This window comes from Protopterus annectens, chromosome 12.part0, assembly GCF_019279795.1.
Source record: "Protopterus annectens isolate FY-2018-M chromosome 12.part0, PAN1.0, whole genome shotgun sequence".
Taxonomy (NCBI): domain Eukaryota; kingdom Metazoa; phylum Chordata; order Ceratodontiformes; family Protopteridae; genus Protopterus; species Protopterus annectens.
Window position 1 is genome coordinate 390,247,269 of NC_056746.1, and position 10,658 is coordinate 390,257,926.

Here is a 10,658-nt window from a genome sequence, read left to right on the forward strand (position 1 = left end):
ACGAGGGTCATATATTGGCTACATTAATATATATCAATATATCTATATCTGTCTTTATATATATATATATATATATATACACACACACACACACACACACACACACACACACACACACACATATATATATATATATATATATATAGAGAGAGAGAGAGAGAGACAGAGAAATATATAATAGAGAGAGATATATAGCTATATAGATAAAGGCTACATTAATATATATCAATATATCTATATCTGTCTTTATATATATATATATATATATACACACACACACACACACACACACACACACACACATATATATATATATATATATATATAGAGAGAGAGAGAGACAGAGAAATATATAATAGAGAGAGATATATAGCTATATAGATAAAGATGTATGTACATATATATGTATATATATATATATATATATATATATATATATATATAAAATATGTCTGTATACAATTATATAAGCTTACATTGACATTTGCATTAGTTGTTGCCCAGAATGGAAATTACATTGAAAATGAGAATGTCAATGCAATACTACAGATATGCTGAGAAACAATTCTGGCCTAAGTAAAACCTAAAACAAACAAACCCCCCCATCATTTTATGCAGGAGGGAAAGGGAATATTTTAAGTCCCAATAATTATATCTCGCACATCTATCAACCGTCTGTTTAGTGAACCAAAAGCAGTTGACTAACAGATGTTGACTAAACACAATATTGAAGAAAGCATCTGCGTCATGTGTGTGTATGTATGTATCTATCTATCTATATCTATATCTATCTATATATATATATATATATATATATATATATATATATATATATATATATATACATGAACACACACACATATATATATATACTATATATATATATATATATATATATATATATATATATATATATATATATATATATGTGTGTGTGTGTGTGTGTGTGATGCCCCCCCCCCCGGATCAGTAATCAAGGTGCCTCAATCCTCACTACTTGCTACAGTGGGGGACGTGCACTATGAGGATGACAAGTAAACACACACAATATTTCCAGATACAGCTTTCTGCATCAAGTGCAATTTCCCTTAAGGGCACACAGAGATCACAGTCAGTCCAGGGATGGTTTCTATGTCTTTTTCCAGATCTCCAATAAGTCTCCACACTGGCACAGCTATAGAGTTGAGTTTTAGCTGGGGTTCCAAGCCAAGTCCTCCAACACTTCCTCTGTCCAACCAGTGCTTCATGCCCCTGCCCAAACAGCTGATGCACACACTCTTGGAGATTTGTTTTATAAACACACACACACACACACACACACACACACACACACACACACACACACACACACACACACACCCCTGGGAAAGGCTGGCACAGGTTTATTAGCTATGCCCTCTTCTGCCCAGACTATAAGGTAGTTATCACTGCCACCAGAACCCCTTATCAGCTCCTTTAAGGCCCTTAACAAAGGGTGTCCAATCGTACTCTGTAATGTTACTATTAATACAAATGGTAGTTTGACCAAGAGCAAGTCTAGTAGGAGTGGCCCACACAATGTCACCAGATAAATATGCGACTACTCTCAGAACTTAAATATCTCTAGACAGATCAGCCACAATGAAAGGTTTAAATATATTTAATAATAAACAATAAAAAAAAAATACAATACTATATATATATATATATATATATATATATATATATATATATATACTGTGGCGACCCCTAACGGGAGCAGCCGAAAGAAGAAGACGTTTTTTGGTCTGTACTTTAGGGCACAATGGCAGAGAGAGCAGAGGTTTTATCCACACAAGAGTGTTTCAAAACTCAGAGGTTGAGGATGAAAATGCTCCAGTTACCAGTGGAGAATTTAGCAAACTTATGGAGTTGTTCACTCAAGTTGCTTCTAATCAGTCAGTCACAGATTTCGGGCTACACTGAGTTATCTGGTAACCAGCAACAATTTTTTGGTGTTATCAACATCCAACCAGCATCCACACAGAAGAGAAGCATCACGAGGGGTGAGGACAGGCCAAGGGACTTGCCTGTCATGGCAGAGACGTGTTCGCAGATTGGGAATACTAATTTTGCAAATTCCACTGCTTCTAATCACAACATGAACATTTACAACATTTCTGAATGTTTTTCTTTTGAAACCTGGACTGGTAAGAGATTTACATTCTCGGAAGTTGTTCCCGAGAACAATGAGACTTTTCTGGACATGTTGAAAACCTTTAAAGATAAATTGTCAGCATTGAAAAATGTACAAATGGAGACATTATTTGGTGATGGACAGGTTGACAGATGAGATTAGACAGGAGGCCCCGTGGACTATGATGTTTGCAGATGACATTGTGATATGTAGTGAGAGTAGGGACCAGGTTGAGGAGACCCTGGAGAGGTGGAGATATGCTTTAGAGAGGAGAGGAATGAAGGTCAGCAGGGCTAAAACAGAATATATGTGTGTAAATGAGAGGGAGGGTGGAGGAATGGTGAGGATGCAGGGAATAGAGTTGGTAAAGGTGGATAAGTTTAAGTACTTGGGATCAACAGTTCAGAATAATGGTGAGTGTGGAAGAGAGGTGAAGAAGAGAGTACAGGCAGGGTGGAATGGGTGGAGAAGAGTGTCAGGAGTGATTTGTGACAGACGGGTACCAATAAGAGTGAAAGGAAAAGTCTACAAGAGGGTAGTGAGACCAGCTATATTATATGGGTTGGAGACGGTAGCATTGTCGAAAAGGCAGGAGTCAGAGCTGGATGTGGCAGAGTTAAAGATGTTAAGATTTGCACTGGGTGTGACTAAGATGGACAGGATTAGGAATCAGTATATTAGAGGGTCAGCTCAGGTTGGACAATTTGGAGACAAAGCAAGAGAGGCGAGATTGCGTTGGTTTGGACATGTGCTGAGGAGGGATGCTGGGTATATTAGGAAAAGGATGCTAAGGATGGAGCTGCCAGGTAAAAGGAAAAGAGGAAGGTCTAAGATGAGGTTTATGGATGTGGTGAGAGAGGACATGCAGATGGTTGGTGTGAAAGAGCATGATGCAGAGGACAGGAAGAAATGGAAACAGATGATCCGCTGTGGCGACCCCTAACGGGAACAGCCGAAAGAAGATGATGATGACATTTTAGTGAGAAGAGTTCCTAACGGATTCCGCTTTATGAAACATCCTAATAATGTTGAACGTAATAGTATGTTTCACAAAGAACTGTTAGAATTATTTAACAACTTTGGAGTAGAAATGCTTAAAATTATGGTGAGGAACTACAATGTAATCAAGGAAAGGTTGTTAAATGAAGTGAACAATTTACATAATCATATTACTGCAGACTTGTTATTTAATGTTGAAAAAGTTAAATACGTGAATGTGTTTAAAGAAATTGAAGAACATTACAATAATGTTATTAGTAGGAAAGTTAAAAACCTGCAAAGGGATTTGGTTAAATATAGGAAGGGGAGAGCTAACCCTCCACCAAAGAAAATGTTGAACCAGGGTGTTACAGACATGGCTTTTGGGGCTGGAAGTGATTCTAATGTGGTTGTTAATGACAGGAAGGTTCTCCTACACCCCTTTAGAGGCCCCACCCTTTGAGAAGGAGCAAACGGATGGCCCAGAAACAGGGCGAAGTCAACAAAACTGTTACAATTATTTCAGGGGAGGGAGAGGCAGAGGAAGAGGTTGGGACAGGGGGAGAAGCCAACACTGAAACACAAACTACAAGAGGGACCAACATTGGGACAACTGAGAGAGGTTGTAGAACACACAGATAACATTGTAGTTACTCATTCTGGTATACAGAACAGACTAGGTGGTTTCAGCATTTTTAACTATACAGATTTAGTAATTGAAAATGGGCGGCGATGGTGGTGCAGCAGTTAGCGTTGTCGCCTCACAGCAAGAGGTTCTCTGGTTCGATCCTCGGCTGGGGTGCCTTCTGTGTGGAGTCTGCATGTCCTCCCTGTGGTTGTGTGGGTTTCCTCCAGGTGCTCCGGTTTCCTCCCACATCCCAAAGACATGCTGTAGGTGGATTGGACACTCTAAATTGGTCCTAGGTGTGGGTGTGAGTGTGTGTGCCTTCTGTGGAAGGTTGGGCGCCGGGCTGGCAACTCGACATTGTAAAACTCCACTGCCAATCATGAGCGGACAGGTGATCCGCTGTGGCAACCCCTAACCGGGAAAAGCTGAAAGAAGAAGAAGAAGAAGAAGATTTAGTAATTGAAAATAAGCATTTGAACTATTTACTAAGGGTTTTCAATATGTACCTGCAAGGCCAGTGAGTTTGGTTAGAACTTTGACTGATGTCAAGCTGTTTACGAGGGAATTAAACTTGAATTTATTCTTTAAAAGGATGAAGCACATGAACTCTGGTTTAAGTAGAAAGAGTGTATTTAACCCCCCACTTAAATCCACCTTCCGAATTGTTTAAGAGCTGGTAGAGAGAGATATCAGGGAATTAAATCTGAAGTAGAATATTAAATGTAATTTCAGAGAAATTGAAAAAGACATTGTACAGACTCTCACATAATAAATGCAAAGAGATGAAACCCGACAAAGGGGGTGGGGTATTGTTAATGGACACTATTGACTGTAAGGCACATATGTTTGAGATTCTCAGTGATGACACTAAATATGCTCTTGCATCAAAAAATGAGATTACTATAGTTTACTCTAAAATTGATTATTATTTAAAAGTCCACTTGTTGCGGGACACTTTTGACAAAAGTTTATATGACTTTTTGCATGTTAGTAGACCACGTATTCCCACCATGTTTGGAATACCCAAAACACACAAAAGTATAGAGAACCTTACTTTTTGTCCTATTGTTGCTGGGGCAGGTTCTATTATGGACCCCCTAGCTTTATATGTTGAACACCATGTTGGATGTTACCATCTACAAAGATTATGCCAATAACTGCTTCCAATCCAAGATTTTTCAAAAACACACATTTTCAAATTCTTATTTACACTTTGACAAGGGACATCCCTTTTCACAGAAGAAAGGGATAGTCAAGGGGCAGTTAATCAGAGCCTCCAGGATGTGTAGTGATGTGGTAAACTTTCAGAAAGAGATAGAATTTATTAAAAATACTTTTTTTTTTACAAAGGAAGTACCCGTGTTAGCTTATAGACAGTTTGACAGAAGTGGTTAGAGACAGGGAGCTGAAATATAAGCCCCTTTTAGGTTTGGATTGTTTGCCATCTACCAACAGTGAGCAGATTGATGGAGATTTTGGTTTAGCTGTTATCCACATGTATTCAGCTATGTCCTCAGACATAGAGAACATTATTAATACTGGGCAGTGCTTACAATCAACGATGATACCAATAAAGTTATACCTACGGAACCTAGATTTATCAGGAGAACAGACATGAATCTGAAGGAGATGTTTGAGAGGGGAGATTGTGTTGATTTGAGGTTGAACAACAGGAAACCTGGTACATTTAGGTGTGTGATATGCAATCAATGCACTCTCATGGCCGACCAGGAGAATGTTTATTTGGCAGCAAGGGACTTTTTATTTAAGTCCTTGTGGAACACTATTGCTGTAATAGTACAGGAGTAGTGTATTTGGTTACCTGTGAAGTATGTCCCAGTTTTTATATTGGGAAGATGGAGAGGTGCTTAAGGAAGTGGTCATATGATATAGCAAAAGAAAAGGAGACTAGGGCACTGTTTAAGCATGTTAAAAACTGCAGGAATGCCAAATTCAGGTTCCTTGTTATAGAACAAGTTTTACATGACCCCAAGAGTGGTGCTTGGGAAGCCAGATTTGAATATAGGGAGTTATTCTGGCAGATTAAACTGGATGCAGGCAAACCCCCGGGGTTGAATGATTATATTAGTATTAACAGTGTCCTTAGACTAAGGGCTGCTAAATTAGGAAAGATTTTATTAATACAGTATTGTTCAAGGATATATTTTAATCACTGCATTTAATACACAGTGTTAATTTTATTCTGTTTGCCTTGAGCATTAAAGGGTTAACACTGTAGTGCTGGGTTGGAAGGGGATTTAGAATATGTGTTATTCAGTGATTGGCAGGTTCTGATTGCTGGTTACTTTTAAATAAGTGCACTTTGTAATGTACTATTGTTCTGAAGAAGCCTGAGAATGTTCCGGGTGAAAGCGCTTAACCTTTTATTTACTGTTCGTACAACTGTTATTAAAACTGCTTTGCCTTTCCATTTGGACTCTCTCTTTTTTGGATTTAAGACCTGCCATCGTCTTGGTTTCACCTTTGCTAAGCACTTTAGCGATCTATTTGTGATATGGGATAGATTGAACTAGTCTGTTATAGTCCTTTTTGATCTCTCAGTGGACTTCAACATGGTATATTATCCAACTACTGCCATATCACTGGAATAATCTTGGAATAGTTTACCTCTGCAGCCACTCACAGAGAGTTATGTGGAGCATTAATCTATCTTTATCCTTCCATCTAGTTTACCACAGGGATCCCTATTAGGCCTTTATTCTTTGGCATGTATCATTAGGAGAGGCCTGCAGTATCACTACTATGCTGATGCATACTTTTTTTTCCCCCTCACAGCTCCATATCAGCTCTAGTTTCCTTTCTAGTCAGCCCTCATTTTGTCCAGCATTAGATGGTTGCTAATCAATTATAGAACAGTAGATCCAAGGTGGTTGCTATGGATATTCACACCTCTCATAGGGGTTCATATAATTTCCCCCTGAACCCTTATATTTATCTGTGTTGATGAAAGGCTTGATTTTAAGTCCAAGGTGTGTGATCTTGGATCCTTTTTAATAATAAACAGTCACTGAAGGACCAAGTGTCGGCTGTTATGATGTCTGCCTGCTTACATATAAGGAATATTTCATGGATCAATCATCATTTGCCATCTGAGAACCTGCCCTTGTTACTTCTCACCTGGATTGCTTCAATTCCCTATACATTAGGCACCCAGACTGCTACCCCAGCCACCTCCAGACAAGGCAAAACTCTGCTGCATGTTAATAAGTGGTACTCCTCAATGCCACCATGATGCACTGGTTAGTGTGAGCCTTCACTGGCTACTGGGGTGGTCCCGTATGATCTTTAAATTTCTAGTCCTTGTTCATCTAACTCTACAAGATATGTACCTTCCTTACATGGATTTATATTTAGACTTAATTATAAAAGGCAGTAAGTAGTGGTAGAAGAGAGATTTATGTGTGTAGAATAATATACTTACTGTGTTATAAAACATTGTAGGTTTCTAAAGCTTTACTCACAGAAATTATGAATGCATTCCTGTTAATTTCTAGAATATTTAAATAAAAACTGTCATAGGTTGGTTCATAGGTTGGTACTAGGCTATCGGCCCTAGGGTCTGTACAAGCCTAGCCACAACAACTCCCTGGCTATTTCTTCCCACAATATTTACTTCCCTGGACCCCTGGAGTATGGGGAGTCTCTGAGTCAGGAACCTATCCCTCCAGCATGTTTTGTTCATTGTGATGACAAGGTTTAGGTCCCTGGAGCATGTGGCTCTGATGGACTGGGATTTCTTTAAGTGTAGCATGTCCAACAGCTCTGGGTTTGACATGGCCTTGTATGTTAAGCAGAGATCGCCTCTGAGTAGACGATATGTGACAGAGTATAGCTGGAGTTTTTTCAGTCGGTCAGCATAGGGCATCTGCTTTAGGTCTGTCATTCTTTTAGTGAGGTGCTTCTGCAACCTTTCCAGTTGTTGCAGATGTCTTGTTAGGTACATACCAAATGGGGCATTGTACTCTATGATGGGACTAATGAGGGGTGAGTACAGTGGGACAATGACCTCTTTTTTTCTGGATGAAAAGCCCTTAGTGATGAGGTGTGCCACATAGAAGGATTTCCTGACTGTTGTGGCGATGTGGTTATCGAAGGTGAGACCACTGTCCATATGTGTTCCTAAGTCTCTTATCACACTTTTGGTGTTTAGTGTACTGCCACCTATATGGTAATTCTGCAATAAGTGTCATGGCAAACAGGGATAAAGCTCTAACTGCAACCCAGACAACCAAGACTTGATTGGCTTACTTGGGGGGGGGGGGCCCAGCACAAGAAGATAGAAGTGAGTGGCTAAGGCTGGGTTGTCCATCCTGGAAGGAGGGTATATTTTGATCTGCTACACTTGCCACCAAGCAGACAGACATTTCTGGGTGCTAAAAACAGCAAAGACCATAAACATGGACATCTGCTACCTAGCCACTTTCATTGGCATGTAAGTGGAAGGGCACAAGTGCAGGAGAAAACCGCTGTAAGCGCTTGTACTGATGCAAACAGCCACATCAGCCATCCAAGAGGTGGGGCTAGGACCAACAAAACCCCTCCCCTCATCAGTCTAAAAAAACTATGGCTTCTAATAGCTGTGTTAAGTAAATTGTTTAACAACCAGGAAACAAAGCATGAACAGCCTCAGATTGAGGGACTGATGACGTTAGACCATCAGGTCGTTAGGACAAGGATTGCACTGGGTGAATCAGAGACTGCAAAGTGAGAAAAGAGGTAGAAAGGAAATCTGAGAGGGCAAAGTACCCTCCATGACAACTTAGATGATGGCTGTCCATGGGTTGCTGCCATCCCTCAAAGAGTGAATTACTAATGAGGCAAACTTTCCATGGAGATAGAGAGTCCACTCATAGGGTGGTGTGGAAGGTTCCTATTAAATGATCGAAGACGCATTCTTTTGAATGCGTCTTGATCGAACTTGAAAGCACGAAAAGGCAAAATAGCGAAACGGCATATAAGCAAATTCTTTCCCTGAGAAAGAAATTGCTTGGCTGCTTCCATTACTTTGCCATTTTCATGACTGTAGTGCGATCTCAGAATTGGTATATTTAAGTTGGGGGGTGTGGGGGGCACAATTTAATGTTTTACATTTTTTTTTTTTTTTTTTTGTGGAACAGCAATTTTTTTCCCTTGGAAAAAAATCGCTGTTCTAAGTGTTCGAGATTGCAAGCTTTCCCTTACATGAGTTCGATAAATCATCGTTCACTTTTTTTAAGTGTTCAATGAGATACATTGAACAGGCGAATGAATGTACAACCTTAGGAAGAGATTTCATGGTCAACAGGCACAAGAGGTACATAAAAATCTGATTGAAATAAAAGATTTCAGGAATTAAAAAAATGGTTTCTGTTCATTGTCAAATATACCTAACAGCATCTTCCTTTAGAATTATTTTACATGGAGAATCCATATTATTTGGTTTAGAAACACAAATCCTTAAGGATAGGAAACCCTTTTGATTTTCTTCCTCTCCTTCTCTAGCCAGATCTGTATAATTTATCAGTTTTATGCACAACTGTGGTTACTAAAGTCATAAGCAAAAATAAATTTCTCTACTGCGTGATCATCTATGTTTTTTTTCTTACGTTTTGGAGCAAATAAACTGAATTCAGGGCCACAGCACAGAATTTTAATCTACCCTGCACTTTAATGTATTAAGCATGCTAGACTGGAAAAATCATCTGTTTTCTCAAACCTTAACTTCCTTGTTGTTTTATTTTCCATAGACTTGTGAAAAAAATTATTAGGTCATAATCAGAGAAACACTTGCAGTAAGTGGAATTCTGTATGCTGAGCATGGAATATTACCAGTGAAGGTCACAGTTTAAAATCTCACTACAATACCTTTCCATCTTTGTGTTAAGCAGACCAGTTCTAAGATATGCAAAAGCAGAACTTGCTTAATCCAAAGCAAAATGTCCAATGAGAGCATTATATGCCTGATGTTGTTCTTTAACTGAATGTGTTCAAGAGTCAAGTCTTACAGCAAAATCACATCACATCACTGTGAAACTCCTGTATCGTTAAACTCTGTACTCTACATTTATCTTCCCTAGGGGGTTTTATGAGATAGCTGCAGTAAATGAGTGAATGACAAGACATTCTAGATGGTTGTGTTTTTGCATTTATAAAAGCTCATAAACACAGATTCATACCCAGCTTCATGATTTACTGTTAGATGAATACATCTGTCAATATATGTCAGGGCTAAAAACAGGGACATTTAGCAATTGCTGATATATATTTCACAAGCAAGCTTAAATGTATTTCAGAGCAAAGTAATTTATAGCAATATTACTAGCATTACAAACATTCAGTTCATTTGGCTGTATATTTATAATGCACTTCATGTGTGGTTTTACGGTATAAATGTGTCACGCATTTATAATAATCCAATCTTACTGCAGTGACAACCTTGTGATTTTATGTCTGTTGCCCCAAAGGAATATTATGTTTCTCAAACACAAAGCATCATAAAGGTAAATAATTGTCAGTGAACAGGTCATAGGTATATCGGAAAATGACAATTATAACTTTGCATAATGGTTGGTTTCATTAAAATTAAATCAATGCAAAGTACAGAGAATTGGGCTAAAAACTGTAGTTACATCGCCTGTTCTTGTGTCCCAAATGTTAATATTTACTTATTTGCAGGTTAGTCTGTTTGCTTGCTTGCCTATTTAAGACTGATTAATGAAAGGACTTCACAGATAAATTTGCCTTTTTTGGAGAACAACCATTGATACATCATACTTTAAGTGACATATATGGTGACTTTTGATATGCAGCTTAGACTAAATACAGATATTATCAGATCTTTAAACAAGTAACCAGCATTCAAGTAAAAGAAATATAAATAAGTCAAAATGATATAGG

At 38.6% G+C, this 10,658-nt stretch overlaps 1 non-coding gene across 1 annotated transcript; it reads right to left on the reverse strand.

The window, feature by feature from the left end:
* Nucleotides 1-9,182: 9,182 nt before the first annotated feature.
* On the reverse strand, nt 9,183-9,260 carry LOC122817457. The gene has a single exon (XR_006367273.1). It is a non-coding gene; the product is annotated as a small nucleolar RNA R12 (small nucleolar RNA).
* Between the last annotated feature and the right edge of the window lie 1,398 nt (nt 9,261-10,658).